This window comes from Centrocercus urophasianus, unplaced genomic scaffold, assembly GCF_019232065.1.
Source record: "Centrocercus urophasianus isolate 14NV4802_14NV808 unplaced genomic scaffold, USGS_Curo_1.0 seq_12, whole genome shotgun sequence".
Classification (NCBI taxonomy): Eukaryota; Metazoa; Chordata; class Aves; order Galliformes; family Phasianidae; genus Centrocercus; species Centrocercus urophasianus.
Window position 1 is genome coordinate 37557038 of NW_024884364.1, and position 21435 is coordinate 37578472.

Consider the following 21435-nt stretch of genomic DNA (forward strand, 5'->3'; position numbering starts at 1 on the left):
GACAATGTGTTGAAGTTACAATCTATGCTCAGCACCTTGTTCCAATGGGGAAATTTATTATGTATAGGTCTGCTTTTCACATTCCAGTAACGATTATAATTTTCTGTTTTGATTCCAAAAGTTTTGCTACTTTTCACACTGAAAAAATAGACGCTGGTTTTGAACCGTTGCAAAGATGGAAAAAGTGTGTTTTATGTACTAAAGATATGCCATGGTGTTATTTCTGCTGTTCAGAAAAATACTGTCATCCTTGCATCACTGGATTCCGTTCATGTAAGCGGGCAGCAGTGGCAAGAAGGACCAGTCAGCAGAAAGCAGTAGGAAAACTGCAGACAAAAGTCTGTGGCTTTGGTAGTGACTGACTACCTGCAGGAGGGTGGGGAGCACAAAGTGGAAATCAAGTAATGGCAAAGGAATTCAGAGCAGGGAGGGAGTGGGATGGGTGACAAGGGGTGGAGGGTAGGGTTGTTTGAAGGTTTGTTTCCTTCTGAAATGCAAGTACAATAAGGGAGGAAATTGACAGGGAACATAACTGTGCAGCCACTAGAGAGTGAGAGCTGGCCAGAGGTGAAAGTGTATTTCTTAAAGTCTGCATTAAATGATCATTTTAGTGAGTGTGGCTTTAAGGCAACATTTTTTCAATGGTTTAACCAGTGCTTGGAGCCCAAACTCAAGGTTATCTACATGCCTACATGTTGATGAAAGATCAGAGAGGCACACTGATTTACCAAGGCAAGAAATGAAGTCCAAGGTGACGGTGCCTGATGCTAATCCTGTCTCTCCGAATGCACTTAATGATGGGATTACTGAACTAGTGTGCCTTTGGTCTACTAAAGTTGTCCCAGCTGACTTGGCAGTCTTAACCTGCATCTCGCCATATGTTTGGTATCTGACATAAAAGCAGACCTGTGCTGTGCCACTGAACCAGATGAGGTGTGGCTGGATGTATGGCATGCTACATGCAAAAGAAAATTTGTGAAGAACGGTGTACAAGCCCAAGTTCATTCCTACCAAAATGCAACTTGAACATGAGTGAGTGATGCTGAAAACTCTAGTGTGCAAACTGAGGCAAAGGCAGTGGAAGTGATGAAAATGCCCAGTGGGTGTTGCTACACTCGGATAACATATTCTTGATTTGTGGATTTATGGATTTAAATAAACGTAAAACTCTTTGGAACACTGCAAAAATATTATTTTAAGTTGTTGATTTTGGTGTTTGCCTATGGGTTGTATGCCTTATTTATTTCTGTGCCTTTAAGTACTTCCCATGGAGATGTTTGTGTGTTAGAAGTGTGGGAGTGATGGGATTTTGGAGATATAAAAGATTGTTCTACTGTCTTAATGACTTCCTGGCAGTCTTGATGAAAAGTGCTTGTAACTTTTCAAACACAGTAGCTTCAAAGAGGGCTTTGAATCATTCAAGTATCCAAAAAAAGCATGTGTGTGGAATCTGATATGACAAGCATTACATCCTACAGGAGAGCAAAGTTTCACAATTTTCTATTGTACAGTTAATACTTTCACCATGATGCATTTACCTTGATGGAAGCAGTGTATCCTGAGACAGATGAAGGATGAGTTTGCATTTCACGAGTGGATTTGATTCCTGACTGCACTGCTCATGCAAATGCTGCGTGATTGCCCCACAGCCTGCCCCAGAGAGAGCATAAACATTCAGCACGTTTCAGTTGAAGAAGCTGAAGAGTGATATGGCTGAAACACATTACATATGAATATTGGAATCTTGAATCTACAAGACAGAAGAACTGTTTTGTGTGTGTGAGCATGGTTACTGTAGTGGTACCTACCATATGTGTTACGTCACACTGAACAGGCTGTATAGCAGGGCAGCACCCAGTTTACATTGTACTTTGAATGAGAGCTAATCCTTTTTTGCATGAAAGGGAGAGAGGGAGCCCACTGTCCCACTTCAGGATGAGAGAAACCCTGGAGAAGGAAGTGCCCTTCCTGTCTGCAGAAGAAACAGACCCAGAGCTAAGTTTCAAGGGTGAAAAATGTGACAAGGCTCCCAAAAGATCTGCTCAATTACTGCAGGCTCCCTGAGAGGTGTCAGCCTTCATAGCATGTTTGGAGGTGCTTTTGACCACCATGGTATCTTCTGAGCACCTCTGTGTTGTGCTGTGGCAATGAGGGATATGTGATTAGTGGGCATGGTGGTGATGTGTTGGTGGTTGGACTAGGTGATCTTAGTGGACTTTTCCAAGGTTTATAATCCTATGGTAACTAAAACCCTATCCTGAAGAGGGTAAAATGAAATTTAATCTGTGTGGGACACACTGGGATTTGGGGTGGTCCTTAGTCATGCCACAGTTCAGTATTAAATGCCAAAGTGGCTTCATCTCTTGGTGAATATGAAACTCTATAACTAAAATATAACAATGCAGCAAGGTACAGAAGAATTTCTGCGGCAGCACAGAAGTCTTGGTATATAACAGTGATGAGTGGATTCATAAATACCTTCCTAAATAAGAAGAGTGACTCAGAGCTTCTGTGGCTCTAAATACTCACCTTCAGCTGCAAGTTTCTGTTATAAGAGCTATCTCGGGAGATGAAACCAATCATTATCTTAATTCCTTTAATTGAGAACAAGTAATGTTTGGCTTTTTACTAGCATTTTTACAATATTAGCTTTATTATAAGTACTCAAATGTATTCAGGTTATAAAGCTTTAACTTTTTTGAATAATTTCTTCTGAGCCACTTGGAAGGTAAGAGAATAGGAAAGCAATGATGACCATTACACTTAGCTTGGAATAATAGGACTGGGGGTGATTTTTTTCAGCAGATAGCTCAGAAATGAAAATGTGTGAGAAAAAGTGAATGAAGAGCAACTGAAAAATATGCTCCTTATTTCCTACTCAGACTTTTTTTTATTATCCATTCCCATTTATTCTCTTTAATCCACAAGAAAAGAAACATTTATTTCAGGATCTGTGGTTACCATCTTTTGAAATAAGAAGTATGCCTGCTGTAAACATGTATAAAACTGGTTAGACTAGTATGAAGAATTTCTAATGGAAATGTTTAGAATCCCTAATTTCCAAGGACTAATTGGAAACAACTAACAGGACTGCATCAATAAAATTTGCTTGAGGGGAAGCTAGAGGGGATTCGTGTAACAAATAAAGTCCTATCTGGAGAAAATTATTTTCACCGTGAAACATTTGAGAAGCTTTGCAGCTGTTGGATTAAAAGAAAAACTACTTAATAATTCTGATTTTTTGAACGTGTTTTTACATAGAAGATCATGCAGGCTGTTTTACAGCAATTTAGCAGAGGAGCAGGCAAAGCTGTTCTGAGACGCTGAAGTGTGAACAGATTGAGCTCCATTTGTTTGAAAGCAACTTTTACCTGACTGAAGTGCTATGCTATTATACCTTTACCAAACACCTTGTAATTCTCACACGCTTCTTTTTATGGCTGCTTTTAAAGCCATGAGTGTGACAACATGGGGCTTAGGACTCAGGCCTATTCTAAAACGGCCTATTCTCTTGGGAACTGTGCAAATCAAGACTGCCCTCAGCTCAAGTCTTTATCTGGGAAAGTGCCCTCTATTAATTGGGTTTGATGCTATTTGCAGCTTGCAATTCTTGATTCTATTGACAAAAGCTAACCCCTTCAAGATTTTGACTGCTCTGTGGCTATACAAAAGATGGCTTTTCAGCAGATATGGGAAAAGCGACTGGGCAGAATTCTCCATGCAGTTACACTCAAATATGTGTGTGTTTGTGGGCTCTCCGTGTCAGGGAGGTGTTTAGTCCATCACTGCTGCTACCACAGGACTATGTCCAACTGTTCTCACACTGTCAAAACACCTAGAAAGTAAAGAATTTCTGATTTCTCCCTATGATGCTTCTATCCAGATTTATGTGCATGAAATGTGAGTAGGTAAAGCTGTAACCAACCATCTTGGTGGCAGCTGAGCAAGTCCCAGTGTCTTTACAAAAAATGTTGAAATTGGTGAGTGGGCAACTCTTTGGTGTGTGTGTGTGTGTGCGAGTGGGTGTCATTCAACAGTATGCAGAGGTCATTCAGGATGCTATTCACACTATTAGAGCTAATAGCAGAGAAACTAGATGATCATCCTAGAAACAAGAACACAAGAAAAAATTAGAACCTTCAAAGAAAAAAAAGGATAAAATCAAGCATGAAAAATTAATTGTTCATAGAGTACACATCTTTTCCCAAATTTTTCTTTTCACGAGGAAGTTTCCTTGCTCATGATGAAAAATTAAACACTTGTGCTGCTTTGCAAGCCTTATTTTCTGGGAGACTTGAATAGCTACAGGTTAATTATTTGCATAGAATGGAGTTCTTCAAACTTCTGATTCAATGTTGCCAGTTCCTAGCAGATGAAGCTCCTGAGAATAGCTGCATTAATTCTTTTAAAGGTCTCGTTTGTATTATTGCAGCAAAAGTGTACAAAAAAAGTCAGATCAGCAGCCTCTGCTTCCCTATGTAGTCATGGATCTGCGGAATTCAAAGCACGGTTTCTAGAAGCTGCTAATTGCCCGTCAATCATCTGGCACACTAGCAGCTCACACATTTTTGCTATGGACCTAGCAGATTAATAGTATAACCCAAACAAAGGAACAAAGCCTAAACTGTTCAGTCGGGAAGGGTTATGTGTGGTCTTTTCAGGCCAAGATTAACAGAGAAACAGAAAAATAGTGTTCTTTGTAAAACTAAAGCTGCAGTGACCTTAACTCTGGCAAATAGACTGAATGAGTTCAGCAGTATTTGCCAGAAAAACCTGAAACAGCAAGAGCTTTAAAAATAACACACACACACACACACACACACAAAAAAAAAAAAAAAAAAAAAAAAAAAGGCAACCAAACAAAAAAGAAAAGTGCACTTATAGTGAAAAATCTTACCAAGCAAACACTGTGAAATTAAAATTAATTTGTTCTAGCTTTTAGCAGTCGGCAGTATGGCTAACGTGATTCACAGAACACTGTTAGAGACTGCTGACCATTATGCTGCAGTCCAATGCTGAATGTGTTTTTATATCTGTGTAAGTCTATTCTCAATATTGCACTGTTTAAAAAGAAGTGTTTAAATTTTCTTCTGACATCTTTGGGTCTTGTATTCTTGGATTGAGAGCTATCAGAACAAGGATAGGGCAGTTCCTGAAGTCAATATTTCTGTAGTTTCTTGTGTGTTCATCACAGCTGAGAATTCCAATCCAGATTAGGACTCTGGTATGTTAGCACTGAGCCAGCAGCAAAACAGAGCCCCTTGAAATTTCCATTCTCTTTGTAGAATGTAGTTTCCAGTAAAGGCTTCATAATTAATACTGCAGTGAGATATGCTCTCTAAGTAGAACAGTGTTGGATGAAGAAGAAAGGATTTGCGTCTGGATTGATGCTTCAAGGAGTACTTTAGCAACCTGTATAGATATTTACTTGGTATTAATTAGTTAGAATCCAGAGAGAAAATTGCTTGCAGACCAAAAGAAAAATATATTCATATATAAAATGGGCATCTTGACTTCCTCAATTTTTTCTAGACAGGTTTCTTCCAAGGATGTGATGCACTTTTTCCTTTTACTTCCCTCTGGCTTCTTGTTTCTAGTTACCATAGCCATGTTCACAATTTCATTACTGTAATACAATATTTTGTATCAAGGACTGTGTGATAATTAGAGCCTCTGACATGACCCATGACAAAATATGAGTATGGAGAGTGTTCTTTCTCAAATTAGGTCTTTTCAGCAGTGAGGCAGCATCAATAAATAACTTGTACCAGCTTCGGTGCTGCAGTCAGTGTCATCACAACCTGTTTCTTCAGTCATTCACAGTCTGCAAGCACTTACTAAAAAGAGCACCTTGCTGCTGCTGCCACTCCCAAATAATATCTGTTCTTAAGGTCAGCCTTGGAAAATGTCAAAAGGCACAAATCAGAGAGCCTGAAGCAAGAATGAGTTATTCTGATATAGTTTGAATTCTTAACAGGTCCAGGAGGCTTCCCCAGTATTTTCTGCAGCAATTAAATTCTATTTAAGCAGCATCTCTTGTCTCTGCAGGTGCTTCCAGCAGCTTTGAGTCAACCTTTCTTGTTTGTCCTTTTTTTTCAGTACGTAATGTCATGATCAACTCAAATCCTCATTTGCTTCCAAAACATCAATTCCCTTCAAGCAGTGGTCATATGTTCAGGGGAGGCTTTATTGCTCTCTACAACTACCTGAAAAGAGTTTGTAGTGAGGTGGGTGTGTCCTTCTGTCTAACCAGCAATGGAACGAGAGGTAATGGACTCATGTTGTGCCAGGGGGGCGGAGGGAGTTGGGTTTGGTATTAGGAAACATTTATTCTCAAAAAGAGCAGTGGCACAGGCTGCCCAGCGAGGTGGTGGAGTCACCGTCCCTGGAGGCGTTCGAGAGCCATGTGGATGTGGCACTGAGAGACACGGGCAGTGGGCATGGTGTGATGGGCTGCTGGTTGGACTAGGTGTTCTTAAAGGTCTTTTCCAACACTAATGATTCTATGATTGTATGGTTCTATAATTTTAGCACCCAAGCCACTTTGGATTTGAGATGTCACAGCAACTTTAATCTCAGCACAAAACCCACAGCCATCAGATTTCAGCAGGGTTCCTACTTAAAACACATAAAGGCATCAAGTCAGCATGAAACCAGATCCTCCATGTTGCAAAGATTTGAGCTTAGTCACATTCAAGTGGAATTGGGATACAGAGCAGCAGCTGAGTAAGGAGTCTGGTGTTTTGCGTGTGGTTCCTTCAAGAGAACTCTCATCACCTCAAGGAAGGGAGAGTGGTGAGTTTGCAAGATGTCTATAAAAAAATTCAGCTTGTGGCAGTAATGAATGTGTTGACCACGTTTGTTCATATCTGTCTTAACTAATCAGTCTACAGGCTACAGCACACCTTGTGAAAGTTTCAAATGCTTCATATGGAAAACTATAATTTTATATATATATATATATGTATATATATATATATATATTTTACTAATACCCACAGACTGGAGAGAGGATGAATATGTGAGAGCTAGTTTGTCTTTCAAAATAATTCTTGTGACTAGATGTTGGTCTGTAAAGATAGCCATCCTGAATGTTTACTTTTTAAATTTAAATATAATTTAAGCAACTTATAAGGATCGTTTTCATGACATTTTCATTCTTTGATTGAAACAGCACATAATTCATAAAAGAGATTTCTGAAACGAACTAAGATTGGATTCAAGCTATGTTTTCTGTTAATATTATGTAATATTCATTTGAAAATTCCCATTGCTACAGATATTCAATTCAGTAAACTCATTCATTGGCCTATAAACTGCTGATGAGTTTTAAGGCATTCACCTTCGTATGCCCTTTCCCATCCTTCTTTGGTGAAGACTGCAAATAGCACTATTTTATCTTGTAGTCATAAAAGCACAAGGAATTTTCAACCTGGAATCAAAGCCAGGAATGGCAGTCAAAGAAACTTAAGTAAGGGCATGTAGTAAAGACAGGTAGAAGAATATTTCAGACCTTAGAAAATCAATTGAGAAGTAATGAACATTGATGTACATATAAAACTTGCAGAAAGTCTCATTTATTCATTGCAAGCTTCAATAAAGGGCATCCCATTTTTCTGCTACAGAGTTGGAGCAGGACGGATTACACTACATGGTGAATATTTTCTTTGGTGTCTTATTGATCTGAAGAGGAAATACAGGTTGTACTGTAGAGTATGAACTGGATTGAAAGCCACTAAAGTCAGTGGGAAGATTTCTTTTGACTTAGGGGTTTTAGAGCAGCTTCCATCTGTGAAGCATAGGTTGCATGGTCAATGTAAATTGATTGCAATCCTGGGCCAAAGGAAAGAATATTATTTGTCTGCTCCAAATGATCTGTAGCTACTTCTTAGCATTTTCTTTTGTGAACTTTGTTGCAGGAAAGAAAACTATCTGTAACAAATCATCTGAGATAAGAAGGTCGACATTCTTGCATGCAACCTCCATCCTTGATATCAGTAGGGCAAGCAACCCTGAAGCTACTCTAAGCTAAAATGCTGATCTGAACTGAACCCAGTGTAGTTTGCTTTGAAGTAGCAGCGTTCAGTTGAAAAAATCAAACAAACAAACAAAACCAGCCATCCTCCTCAGGAGACCAAGCACCAGATGCCAGGAAGGAGATATGAAACATCAGAAGGGATATCCTTTGTCCTTACAACCAAGTCAAGTTGCATCTCTACCAAATAATATTTTCCTCTTCTCAGTCTCTTGAGGTGTTTGAAGAATATAATTGTAATTCTAAAACTGGAAAAAAAAGATGGAGAATAGGCACCATCCATTTCAAAGTATACACAATGGCAAATGGATGCTGACAATGAAGATGAGCATTTAAAGTATGTGTGCTGTATATCTTTTGGTTCCATTGACAATTTAAAGTAGATTTTTTTTTTTTTTTTAAGGGAAAATACGAAGTAGATAATGCTTGGAGTGCTACTAAACTTTCCTTCCAGTGCCTCTGGCATTATCTCAAATCAAAATTGCAAATTCTTCTTTGCAATACAAGCACAAGGACCATGAGGCAGCTCTTTTCCTCTTTCTCCTTTTTTCTTTCTATTTCAAGATACCATAGATTTATATGCTAGAGTAGAGGGAATGTACTTGGAGGAATACAAAAAATGGCACTGGAGCTAGGTACAATAGCTATAATTAATTAAAATATAAGCTATATATTGTACAATAGCTATAGTACAATTTGATCTGAAATATCAGAAAGATATGAAAGATATAATATGTTGTGTGCTAGTGACAAATCTCAAAATATCAATATTTCACAAAGACTTTTTGTTCTCTGATTTTGATAGCTGCAATTTGCCTTTAGTTACTTGTGATGGAACAGTAGAATATGTTAATTAAAGGTATCTATATGCATAGTTTAAAAAAAAAAACGACCTTCAAACGAGCATTCGAAATAGCTCACTATGCTTTTTAGTCTTTGCTGAGAACTGATGAGTCCTGCCGAGCTTTGTTTCAATTTTCATCTGTCAGAAATAATGCATAATTTGTTTTAAGAAACATGCTTTTCCTGGAGGAAGTGATGTGATGAACGTGGAGTTCATCAACTAGTACTTCTTATCCTGTCTAGCTCAGTAGAAGCCAGAAATGTGCTTCTGGGATAAACAGAATTCTGAATGGGATTGTAATGTTTGCTTAATGTCATGGAGAGACCAGAGGCAGGTTTGGACTACTGTGGAGAAAAGGATGCTTTTGGCAAGTCAAATAACTACATTTCAGGACTAGTTTTGAGAGGGAGTGTGGGTGGTTCTGGTAAAGCATTTCAAAGGACAATATTCTCTATTCCAGTATTGTTACTATTTCTCTTGACAGGACTTCTAAGAAATCAGAAATGTGATCAGACATATACAAAAGAGTACATTTTATTAATTTCCTTCTAAACAGAAACCCTCTAGCTCTGTTGGCTTGTACCTTTCTTCCAGCACACTGCCATCGGTAGAGCTGAGCTATTGGTGTATAAAATGCTGGACGACACCTTCAGGTTCAAATATAAGTCCTTGCAAACAGTATAAAAACAATTACTGTAATTGCTAAGTGCAACAACTACAGTCTGGCCCTAAATTTACTTTTTCATTACTGTCCCTCACCAGTGTCAAAGAGTAGAGATCCTTTTACATTTAGTATCAGGAAAGTCATTGTTAAAAGTTTTTGAGCATTTTATCATGTCATAAATCTCATCTTTGCAAGTGTGCCTACTTTTAAAATTTCCCAAAACTACAGCACACAACAGATTATTGTTTTGCAAATCTTGAAACAAGCCAAATCTTACTTCTGTTCAAGATATAGTTTATTTTAAATTCTGGAGTAGAAGTAATCTACTATGGTTTAGCTACTTTCTGGTTACAGATCCAATAGTTACACTCAAGAAGTTGGAAAGATTGTATTTGTCACCAGACATTGTGAGTATTTATAGCAAAATCAAACACCAAGATGATTGCTGGGGTGGCTACTTGGTTTTTAGAACAAAATCACATTCTCCCCAAAACTTGTGCATTTTCTCAGCATACAGCAGTCACAGCTCTTAGACAATGGGGACACTTGATTGCAATCCATACAGTCACATGCTGGAAATGGGATTAAATAGACTGGGTAAAACATTAATTTCCAGGAATTCGCTACTTCATTACTATCGCAAACCACTGCAAGATCATCAGGTATGACGAAGAATAAGAAAAAAGTTGTCTTCTGCATTTTACATTCAGCAGCAGCACAGTGCATTTATCTACAGTAAATTGCTTGTGCATCTGCTTTCTTCCCAAGGCTTCAATGCATACTAATTATTTTCTCATGTATATTAACTAGGATTTTATAGCTTTTGCTGCTTTGTGCACTGTTTCATATCTTTATCCCATAGCTCTTCTGCTATCTTGCTTGCTTAGAGCTGAAAATATTTTTACAGAAGTCTGGAGCAAATTCCTATTTGTACATGGGCAGAATCTTATATTAAGTTTAATGCTGAACAGTACAGAAAACAAAGTCTTTAGACTAGTCTTAAGTTTATACCTCTAAGGTCCTCCAGTACAACTGTACACCTATCACCAGTATTTCCCACTAAACCATGCCCCTCAGTACATCTAAACATTTCTTGAATACTTCCAGGATCAGTGACTCCACTACATCCCTGGTCAGCCCTTTCCAACAATTCACCACTCTTGGAGAAGAAGTATTTCCTGACATCTGACCTGAATCTTTCGTGGGACAACTTGAGGCCATTTCTTCTAGTCATATTGTTAGTTAAATGGGAGAAGAAGCCAACTCCCACCTCCCCATAACCTCCCTTCAGGTAGTTTTAGAGAGTGATAAGGTCATTCCTGAGCATCCTTTTCTCCAGAGTAAGCAATCCAATCTCAGCACCCTCAGCCGCTCCCCATAAGACTTGTGCTCCAGACCCCTCACAGTTTCACTGCCCTTTTCTGGACATGCTCCAGGGCCTCAAATTCTTTCTTGTACTGAGGGGCCCAAGACCGAATGCGGTACTCAAGATGTGGCCTCACTAAGGCTGAGTACAGAGAGATGCTCACTTCCCTGCTCCTTTTGGCAATACTGTTTCTGATGCAAGCCAGGATTCCATTGGCCTTCATCCACCTGAGCACACTGCTGGCTCATGTTTAACCAAGCATCAAACAGTGCTCCCAGGCCCACTCCTTCCATACAGTCTTCCACTCCCCATTTCATCACCACTGAAAATATCCTTTTCTATATTACTTTTTGGCCTAAATAAAATGTAATTCAGCATTGATATTAATGCTGCATCAGGTCATTACACCTTGCTCTGCTTCAGTAATTCACTCCATGGTCTACGGGTTGCCTTTATTAACAAGTCAGCCTGAGAACTAAGCCTGCTGAAGGAGAACTGCAAACAGGATTCCTCATCCCCTCCTAACTGTTCTGACATATTACCTAATTTTCACAAGCCCATAAAACTTTTAGATGAGAAGGACCTACCCATTTAACTTTGCAATACAATCACGCCTTGCTGATTTAGAGCTTTCTCCCCACACACATATAATTTAAACAGATGCAGTGTTTAATTTATTGTGGGAATCAGAGGGTGGGGGCAATATATTCCAGGTAATGCACTCAAAAAATTTATCATTGCTAGTTAATAGCTGAAAGGTTATTGTATTAAATTTTAAAGAGTATTTTGCAATATCATGTGCAGTGGAAGTGAGCTAGCCTTATGCATGGTGCTAAATGTTCCTCTGGTTTGGTCCATCTCATCTTTTTGAAAGGTAGAATCAAAAAGCACAAGTTTTGTTTTAAAATAGTTACGCTCAGTACCTGTCAGCTTTGATTGGTTGGTTGAATCAGAATATGAATGTTTAAATAGGGGCTGAACTTTGGAAATTAACTTTATAAAACGTGATAGGCAGAGATTCCACATTTGCAGTATCATATGGCACTTCTTACACTTTGCTTATGCATTACTTTTATTCTCACCCTCCACTGTCTAACACTCTACCATGGGACTTGTTACACACTGTCACCGACAACCATCTGCCACCAAATTACTTTTAGGGTAATTTGAGAGAGTTGTGGTTTTTTCAGAAGTGCTAGAATACTAGAATACTAGAATAGCATCCTGGCGTCTTTATCTTTGCTTTACCTTAATAAAATTATGTCCACTTCCTAAAGTTCCAAGAAAAAAGGTTCTGAGACTATATGTGGAATTCTCAGGTCTCCTATGAAGTTCTTGTGGTGTTCTAGGAGCATCTCTAAACATTTTCATGTTAGAGTCCCTCATTCTTACAATTTGTTATAGTCCTTCATACATAATGCAGTGAGGAACCAGTAATGAGAAGGTAAACACCACATAATCAGGTAGTAAACTGAAGAGGATCTGATGATAATTCTAGTAGTAACTAATTCCTTGTAGTAACTACAAGGTTAGAGCTCCCTCAGCTTCTCTGGGCCCCCATTCCAGTATCTGGCCACTCATTTTCCTTGTATCTAAACAGAATTTTCAGTGTTCCAACTTGTTACTGATGCTTCTCATCTTTCTCCTGTGCATCTTTAACAAAACTGTGATTCTGCCTCCCATGCTCCCTGCTATTAAATACCTGTAGACTGCAGGATTTCTCTTGACCTATCTTCTCTCTAGGCCGAGCAAACCCAGCTCTCTCAGATTGTCCTCGTATGCCCAGTGCTCCAGCCTCTTGATTGTCCTGGTTGTCCTGAGCTGGTTGTTTCAGCATGTCAGTGACATTATTGCTCTGGGGAGACTACAACTGCAGAGCACACCAAATACAGAGTAACAAGTGCCAAATAGAGGTGAAGGCTCACTCTCCTGTTTGCACTTCTCCTAACAAAGTTCTGAATGCTCTTGGCCTTCAGGGGCACGCTGTTAGCTCATGTTGAGTTTATCTAAAAATCTTTTTTAGTAGAATTGCTCCCCAGTCAGTCATTCCCTATTTGATAAGCCCTTGCAGCAAGCTATCCATTTCTCAGTCCTGGGCTTTGCATTTTTGTTGAAGTTCATTAGGTTTCATTTAGACAATTTCTGCAGCCTTCTGAGGTCCCTGCCTCCCAGTGTATTTTTCTCTTTCTTCCCATTTGATGTAATTTTCAAACTTGCTTTCTATCCCATCATCCAGGACATTAATAAAAACACTAAATAATAGTGGTCCCAGTGTTGCTCCCTGAGGAATGGCACTAGTCAGTAGCCATGAGCTGCACTTTGTGCTACTAAGTCTGGTGATAAACCTTAGAGCCAGGATGTCCAGCCAATTATCAACACTATTGCTTTTCCAGTGTGTATCTCTCTAATTTGGCTATAAGACTGAAATGAGAAAACACAGATTCACTGATTCACAGAATCACAGAATGGCTGGGGTTGGAAGGGACCTCAAGAATCATGAATCTCCAACCCCCTGACACATACAGGGCCACCAACCTCCCCATTTAATACTAGACCAGGCTGCCCAGGTCCCCATCCAACTTGTCCTTGAACACCTCCAAGGACGGGGCATCCACAACCTCTCTGGGCAGCCTGTTCCAGCACCTCACCATTCTCTCTGTAAAGAATTTCACCCTGACATCCAACCTAAATCTCCCCTCCCTCAACTTAAAACCATTTCCCCTTGTCCTGCTGTTATCTACCCTTTCAAAGAGTTGATTCCCCTCCTGTTTGTAGGCTCCCTTTGGGTACTGGAAGGCTGCAATGAGGTCACCCCGCTGCCTTCTCTTCTCCATGCTGAACAAGCCCAGTTCCCTCAGCCTGTATTCATAGGGGAGGTGCTCCAGCCCCCTGATCATCTTTATGGCTCTGCTCTGGAACCTCTCCAACAGCTCTCTGTCTTTCTTGTACTGGGGGCTCCAGGCCTAGACACAGTACTCCCGATGGGGCCTCACAAGAGCAGAATAGAGGGACAATCACCTCCTTGTTCCTGCTGGCCACCCCTCTTCTGATGGAGCCCAGGATACCATTTGCTTTCCCAGCTGCAAGAGCACACTGCTGGCTCATGTTCAGTTTTTCATCCACCAGGACCCCCAGGTCCTTCTCTGCAGGGCTGCGCTCAAGGACCGCTCCTTCCAGTCTGTATGGATGCTGGGATTCCTCCAGCCCAAGTGCAAAACCTTGCACTTTGCTGTGTTTGAACCTCATCACTTTCACCCAGGCCCACCTTTCAAGCTTGTCAAGGTCCCTCTGAATGGCATCCCTTCCTTCTACCATGTCAACCACACCACTCAGCTTGTCGTCAGCAAACTTGCTGAGGGTGCACTCTATTCTGTTGTTGATGTCATTGATAAAGATGTTAAAGAGCACCGGTCCCAAGACAGACCCCTGGGGGACGTTGCTTGTTACTGGCCTTCACCTGGACATAGAGCCATTGATAACTACATTGTGTCTGCAGCCTTTCAACCAGTTTCTTATCCATCAAGTGGTCCACCCACCAAATCCATATTCCTCCAATTTGGAGATAAAGATGTGGTGGAGGACCACGTCAAAGGCCTTGCTCAAGTCCAGGTAAATGACATCAGTTGCCTTCCCCTTGTCTACCAATGTCATCACTCCATCATAGAAGGCCATCAGATTGGTTAAACATGACCTTCTCCTGGTGAAGCTGTGCTGGCTGTCTCAGATCATGCATTCATTCCTCATGTGTTCAAGCACGTAGTCCAGGGGGATCTGTTCCATGATTTTCCCAGGCACAGAGGTGAGACTCATCACCCTGTAGTTCCCGGGGTCCTCCTTGCTCCTTTTCTTATAAATGGGAGTGACGTGACCCTTCCTCCAGTCATCCGGGACCTCACCTGACAGCCACAACTTTTCAAATATGATGGAGAGCGGCTCGACAACCACCTCAGCCAGCTCCTTCAGAACCCTGGGATGCACGCCATCCAGCCCCATAGATTTGTACACATTCAGTCTCAAAAGGCCTTGCAAAAGACGAGAAAAAGCAACACCTCCAGCTCTCCCCTCATCCGTGCTACCAGTCATCACAATTAGTAGATGTCTGGTGAAAGGCTCAGGAATTATTTTCTCTTGATAACTCAACCATCTTCTTGATCTTGATGTTCTTGGAAATAAATAATAAATGGAAACTCTACAGTTTAACTTTAGTTGACATCGTCTAAATAGCTGTGAGAAACTAGTACTGAAGTGACCCGATCTCACTGAATACTAACGGAGCAAATTTACTGAACTATTATAGAGGAGAACCATACCTTGCTTCAGCATTATTGATACTTAATCAGCTGGTGTTTTAAAAAAAGGCTCTGCATGATATGTTATAGTGAAAGGAATCACACACCAAAGATGCTGCTGAAGGCTTTGGCAACAACACCAGTATAAATAAGTTCAAAATTGTTATTTGCAAGCACTGTCAGTCTATCAACTCATCTAAACTGTTTCCTTAGCTGAGATCTGATACCCTGAGTTCAAATTTTATTATATCTATGCAGCTATTGAGCCTTCTGAAATGTAGAGGTTGCAAATAATTTCATTTAAAACTTCAATCCATTCTTACTCTTAACTGCTTTCCTAGGATGCTATATTTAAATTCATAGTCAGGAACCTCCTGTTCCTTGTATGAATGTTTCTTTTAATTAAATAGGATAAGTGCTTGCTACTGTGAGTGAAATTCTGAACCAAACAGAAATTGGATACTGTTATCTCTATGCGAATGTCTTTTGAGATAATTCCTGTTTGCACTGCCTCATTAAAATTGTCTAGCACATATTTAGCTCTTTAAAAAAAAAAAAAAAAAGAAAGAAAAAGGAAAAAAAGAAAAAAAGAAAGAAAAGACTGTATGAGTATTCCACTTGAACCAATTTGCTTAGTAGGATTTGTTCACATGGCTTATAATTGTCTCTGCTTTTAAAATGTCAGTGTTATAAGGTTAACAAGTCCCATTTTCTGCAGCATGTATATCTGAAGAAGTCTGAGCTGAAGGAAAAAAAACACTTTTTTCCTTTAACTTGCTAAGGTGATGCAGACTGCTGTCAGTTTCACCTTATCATGTTCTAAGAACAGCTTATTAGTTCCTTCAGTTTTCACTCTCCAGTTTTACTCCTTCATCACTTATTCTAAGGATTTCACTTGTGCTTAATCTATTTTAAGGCTATTTCACAAGAATTCAGTAGGATTTATTTCTGTTTATTTAATTGTAGCAAATAGAAGTGAGCAGAGTCACTGCTCCTTCATAAGAAAAGCTTGTGTAGTTATGGAGAAATTGTTTCCTTTCATTATTGAAAAGTAACTTTTTTTTAAAAAAAAAAAAAAAAAAGGTGTTCTTTTATTTTTTTCCTAATGTATTTTCATTTTTACTCAGCAACTGTCTCCCTAAACATATCCAGATAGAAAATCTTTAATCTTCTGTGAAATCTCTGTTATCATAAAAAAGTGCCACAGTGAATGCAAATGCTCATAGTAAAGAATTACCCCTAAATGAGAGGAAATGCAGGCATATGGTGTCTGTCTTTCAAGGGTTTTCAAAGCAGAGACATTCTATTCTAGGTCACCCATCTATTCCAAAACCTAGTCAGTGATAGCAAAAAAAAACCCCTTGAATCTCAAATGGCTGCATGCTGACCTCAGCAAAATGAATATGTCCACTGTGTGGTTTCTACTAAAAGCAGATCAACATATCAAATAGTTGCTGCAGCCACAAATACTGTATCCTTGGGTTTTTCTTCCCTTCTTTAGCAGCACTGTGAGCCCTTTCAGCAAAGATGGCAAATTGTGAGTGTGAACCACATTCTCTTCTTAGTTTCTTTTGTTTTTAGGCTATGTTGCACATGTGATTTTCTTCTCCTATAGGAAAGCTATTTGTGTGAATATGTATGTCTAAGGAACCAACAACAGAGCTAGATTCCCTCACCTAGGACTGTTAATATGGGTAGATGCTTTTTGTAGGTATCCATTCCTGAAAAGTTCGAATGACTTTTTCCCCGAGTCATTCTAGGTATAAAAGGTTAGGGAGCCAATTGAAGAGAACACATTTCTTAGAAAGTGATAGATGGTTTTCTCTGAAACTCTCCAAATAGTCTCAAACTGAATATCAAAAATAGCAAACATATCTCGGGACTAATCTCTGTGAAAACTCTGTCTTCTTATAAAGTATTTTATAAAAGCAGTGATATGTAGAGAGGTTATTGATTGTTGATAGTGATAAGACCAGGGGGAATAGATGGGGTGAGGCATCCCTGGAGGCATTCAAGGCCAGGCTGGATGTGGTTCTGAGCAGCCTGGTCTGGTGATTGGCAGTCCTGCACATAGCAGGGGGGTTGAAACTAGATGATCTTTGAGGTCCATTTCAAGCCAGGCCATTCTATGATTCTATGATCTCGAGGGAGGTGGAAGGCAAATGGATGAGGCCAGGCTCTTCTTGATGGTATGTAGCAATAGCACAAGGATTAATGGCCTAAAACTTGTACATAGGAAGTTCCATACTAACACGCAGAAGAACTTCTTTATGGTAAGGGTGAGGGAGCACTGGAACAGGCTGTCCGGAAAGGTTGTGGAGTCTCCTTCTGTGGAGATATTCAAGACCCATCTGGACAGCCACCTGTTGTAGGGTTCCTGCTTTAGCACAGGGATTGGACTCAGTGATGTTTCGAGGTCTTTTCCAGCCCCTGTGTTTCCATGATTTCCCCATTTTCTTTGCCTGCAGGCACCCACAGTCCTCAAAAGCACTTCAGCAGCTGTGATGTGAAATGAAAGCTGGTAACTGGTGGCCAGCTGTATCATCTCCCTCCCTCTGGTTCATGAACTGTGTCTCTCTGGCACTGAGGGCCCCTTCCGACAGTGGGTTGTCCCTGTGCTCAGAGGCAGTCCTTCTCCACAGAGCGCCACAGCCCTTGCGCAGCTTCAGTGTCCTGGCACAGTTCTGCTGCCGTTCCCCTCTGGCATTACCGTGCAGTTCTGTTTCCATCATGACTCACTCACCAAGAGCAGCTGCTTCGGAGCCAGCCCAGCCAGAGCCGGAGCAAGCAATCTCAAGGTAGGAGGCGGTGTGTGGCTTCCTCCACCAGGGAAACACCGAGACAACAGAGCTGCGTGCCATCAGGGAGGCACAGCTAGAGAGAGTCAGACAGATTCATGTGCAGTCTGCATTGAACGCACAGTCTGGAACCAGACAGCCGCAGCTCCCCCACTGTTGTATCCAGCAGTATAAGCAGTAACGAGAAATGGAAAATTGCTATGAGAAAGACTAGCAAGAGGGGGAAGCCTGCCTGCAAGCCTGAGATACCTCTGCAGAGCCCTTGCAGACTCAACGAGTTCTCAGAGAACTGGTGGATGAAGTTACCAAGCTGTTCTGCATCATATTTCAGAAGTCATGGCAGTGTGGTGAAGTTCCCCCTGACTGGAAAAGGGGAAATATAACCCCCAATTTCAAGAAAGCAAAAAAAGAAGATCCAGGGAGCCACAGGCCAGACAGTCTCATCTCTGTGCCTGGCAAGACCATGGAGCAGATCCTCCTGAAGGCCATACTAAGGCACATGGAAAATAAAGACAAGGTGATTGGTGGTAACCACTCCCTTTCTATCCATTACTCCTTCCTCTCCAACCTCTGGTTCCTCCTTCATGTTGAGATTTCAAGGTGCCCTATTCTACATCCCAAGCAATGATTGGGGTGAAGAAAGGTGGTCAAAGGTGCCTTTAGAGCCTTTCCCCAGCCCCTTGCAGGGGCCCACAGCTATGGGGCTAGTCACCTCCTGTGACAGCACAGGGAAGGGCTAGAGTTCCCCAGCCCATGGGTCTCTGGTTCTTCCATGTCTGGGAGACAGCAGTCTTTCACCACATAACCCAGCACTACCTCATTGCTGTAAGGTCCATATGGCACTTTGGAAATGTTACAAACAACAAGTAAAACAGCTGTTGTGGAAGGGGAGGTGATGTGCAGTGGTGTAACGTCAGCACCTTCAGCATTGGCCATCACCTGCTGCCAGCGTGGCATGCAGGCACGTACACAGCAGGGGCAAGGATGAGTGAAGCAAAAGAGAAAGAATGAGAATGAGAGGGGTGAAAGAGAGCGTGAGCATCAGGCAGAGATGATCTGGAAGGGTGCTGCTAGAGAGGCAGCTGGCCTCAACCTGCTGCTCGGAGAAAGGCCAAGGATGAAGGAGGCACAGAGAAATGACAAGTGGGGCAGGCAATAACAGAATGCATCATCTGATGTGGAGAGAGATGGGCGCTGCAGGACTTGCTCTTCGTCTGCAAATGCAAGGAAATGGAAACACACCATGAAGGAGGGTGAAAAAAATAAGTAAGCAGCCAGATAAAGAAATAGACATGACACAAGCAGAGTTGGAAGTGGAAATATAAGCAATCAGGAGTGAGAGGACTCATGTCAAACCACCTGGCTAGGCTGAAGGGATTTCTCCAAGAGTTCAGAGAGAAACAGACTTGTACCTCTAAGTTAAAACACAGGAAGAGCTCTGAGTGTGAACAACAAAGTAACCTGCTTTGGCAAGGCATGTGTTTGGAAGACATTCTGCAGGAGACACAACATACCCACAGCAGGGGTTTTGGCATTCTGTGGAAATGCCCAGCCACGTGCAGACACAAGTTCTGCTGTGGGAAGTTTGCTCCCCTTGCAGACCAGTTCATGGTGTAACTGGTATAGAGATGGTCTACAGCAGCTATTAAAATGAAGACTTGGTAAAAAAAAAAAAATAGCCAGGATTGTGGTATTTAAAAATGTTTAATAAATAGTATATTAAAAAATATATACACATACAAAAAATGTATAAAAATATATACATATACAAATATATACAAATATAAAAATACATAAAATATATACATATACAAATATATACATATATAAATTTATAATACATTAAAAATTTTTTTAGCTCAGCTTTTCTTTTCATTCTTCTCCCGTCTCCACTCGCGAAGGTAAAACTCTCATTCTCCTCCACATCTCTCTAGAAAAAGGAGAGTCTCAAGTTGTGATTGAGTAATTTTCACCTCAAACAGACTTTGAGAGTAACAAAGAAAGCTGCTTCCTCCTGGGATCCCTCTGAAAGAGGCAAGCTGCAACTGGGACCGCAGCATCAGCAAAGGCCGGAGTGCCAGTACCTGTCTGTGGGCCCAAGCAGCTGGAAGAAGTTGTCAATTATGACCTCTGCGTGACAGCGGGTGAGGATGACCACCGCCTGGCAGAGGAAGGGCATGAACGTGCTCTGCTGCGCGGATGATGTGCAGCTGCGCAGGATGTAGACGATCAGTGTTGCCTGAAAGAAGAAGGGCAGAAAGAATGACTTGCTGCATCCTGGACTCTGCAGGGCCTAACGATGGACATTCAGCACATGAGCAGTGCCTGCTCCCTTGACATGCTGCCAAGGCCTAAGCCTAAATTGCACGCCAGCCACCCTGTCCAAGCCCTGGCTCTGCACTCAGGCTGTGCTTCTTTAGCACAGGAGGCAAATGGCACAAGGTGTAGTGCAACAGCCAGCGAAAGTCCAAGAGAGGTGGAAGAAAGTCTCTTACGTCCCGACAGATGTCCTTCCCGTACATCTGCAGAAAGGTGATCATCCACTTCCCAGCTGCACGCACGCGCATTCCCCTGGCTTTCCGCAAGGTCTCCTTGATGGCCATCAGGAAGTCAACGGTGCGTTCCAGGGGGAAGTTTCTGCACACCATCTGCAGAGAAAAGAGAAGCAGGAGAGATCTCATCACTGCTCTGCGGCAGCTCTTCAAAACAGAAAGCAGTCTTAGGGCGTTCTTAGTTCAGCAGCTTGCCGGTCATTCAGGGGCCATCACAGCGCTCCTGCTCTCCTACCCTGCTCTTTATACGGAAGGCGGTTGAGCCTTCTCTCAGCTGCTCCACCCATGGTGTTTGCTTACATGCAAAGCCTACCTAGCAGCCACAGTCACACATCCAAATGCACACACACACACACACACACACATATATATATATCATGGAATCAGCTCCTCGCTCTGGGCGTCTGAAGGTCAGATGTAGCTCAGAACCTCCTGCTACTTGTTGATAAAAGTGGTCTCAGGGTGACAGCTCATTCTGGAAGAGGTGGGCAACGTTGGGGGCAGCAGAGGGATGTGCAGAAGCCTATGCACTGAGATCCTACCACCCCTTTTTTGGGTCCACTTAACCTTGCAGTTTTGGACAAGGTCCGGAGCTGAGAGTCGGTGCTGCAGTCATTCAGCCCCTCACACAGGCTACTGATGTCTCTCATTTTGATGACTCTGTTAGCTGCCCTGGCTGGAAAGAGCATGGGGAGAAAAGGAAGTCATGCTTCTTGGAATGGAAGCACTTTCCATGGGGACAGAGGACAGGGTGGGGATAAGAAGAGAGCTGTGCATGGTGCCTCTCCCTCCTGTAAATAGGGCCCAGCACATGGGGTAATGGGCTGGTAGTGCTGTGGAGGAGAGCACAGGGCTGGTGCATCCCACACTACTCACCTTGGATTCGG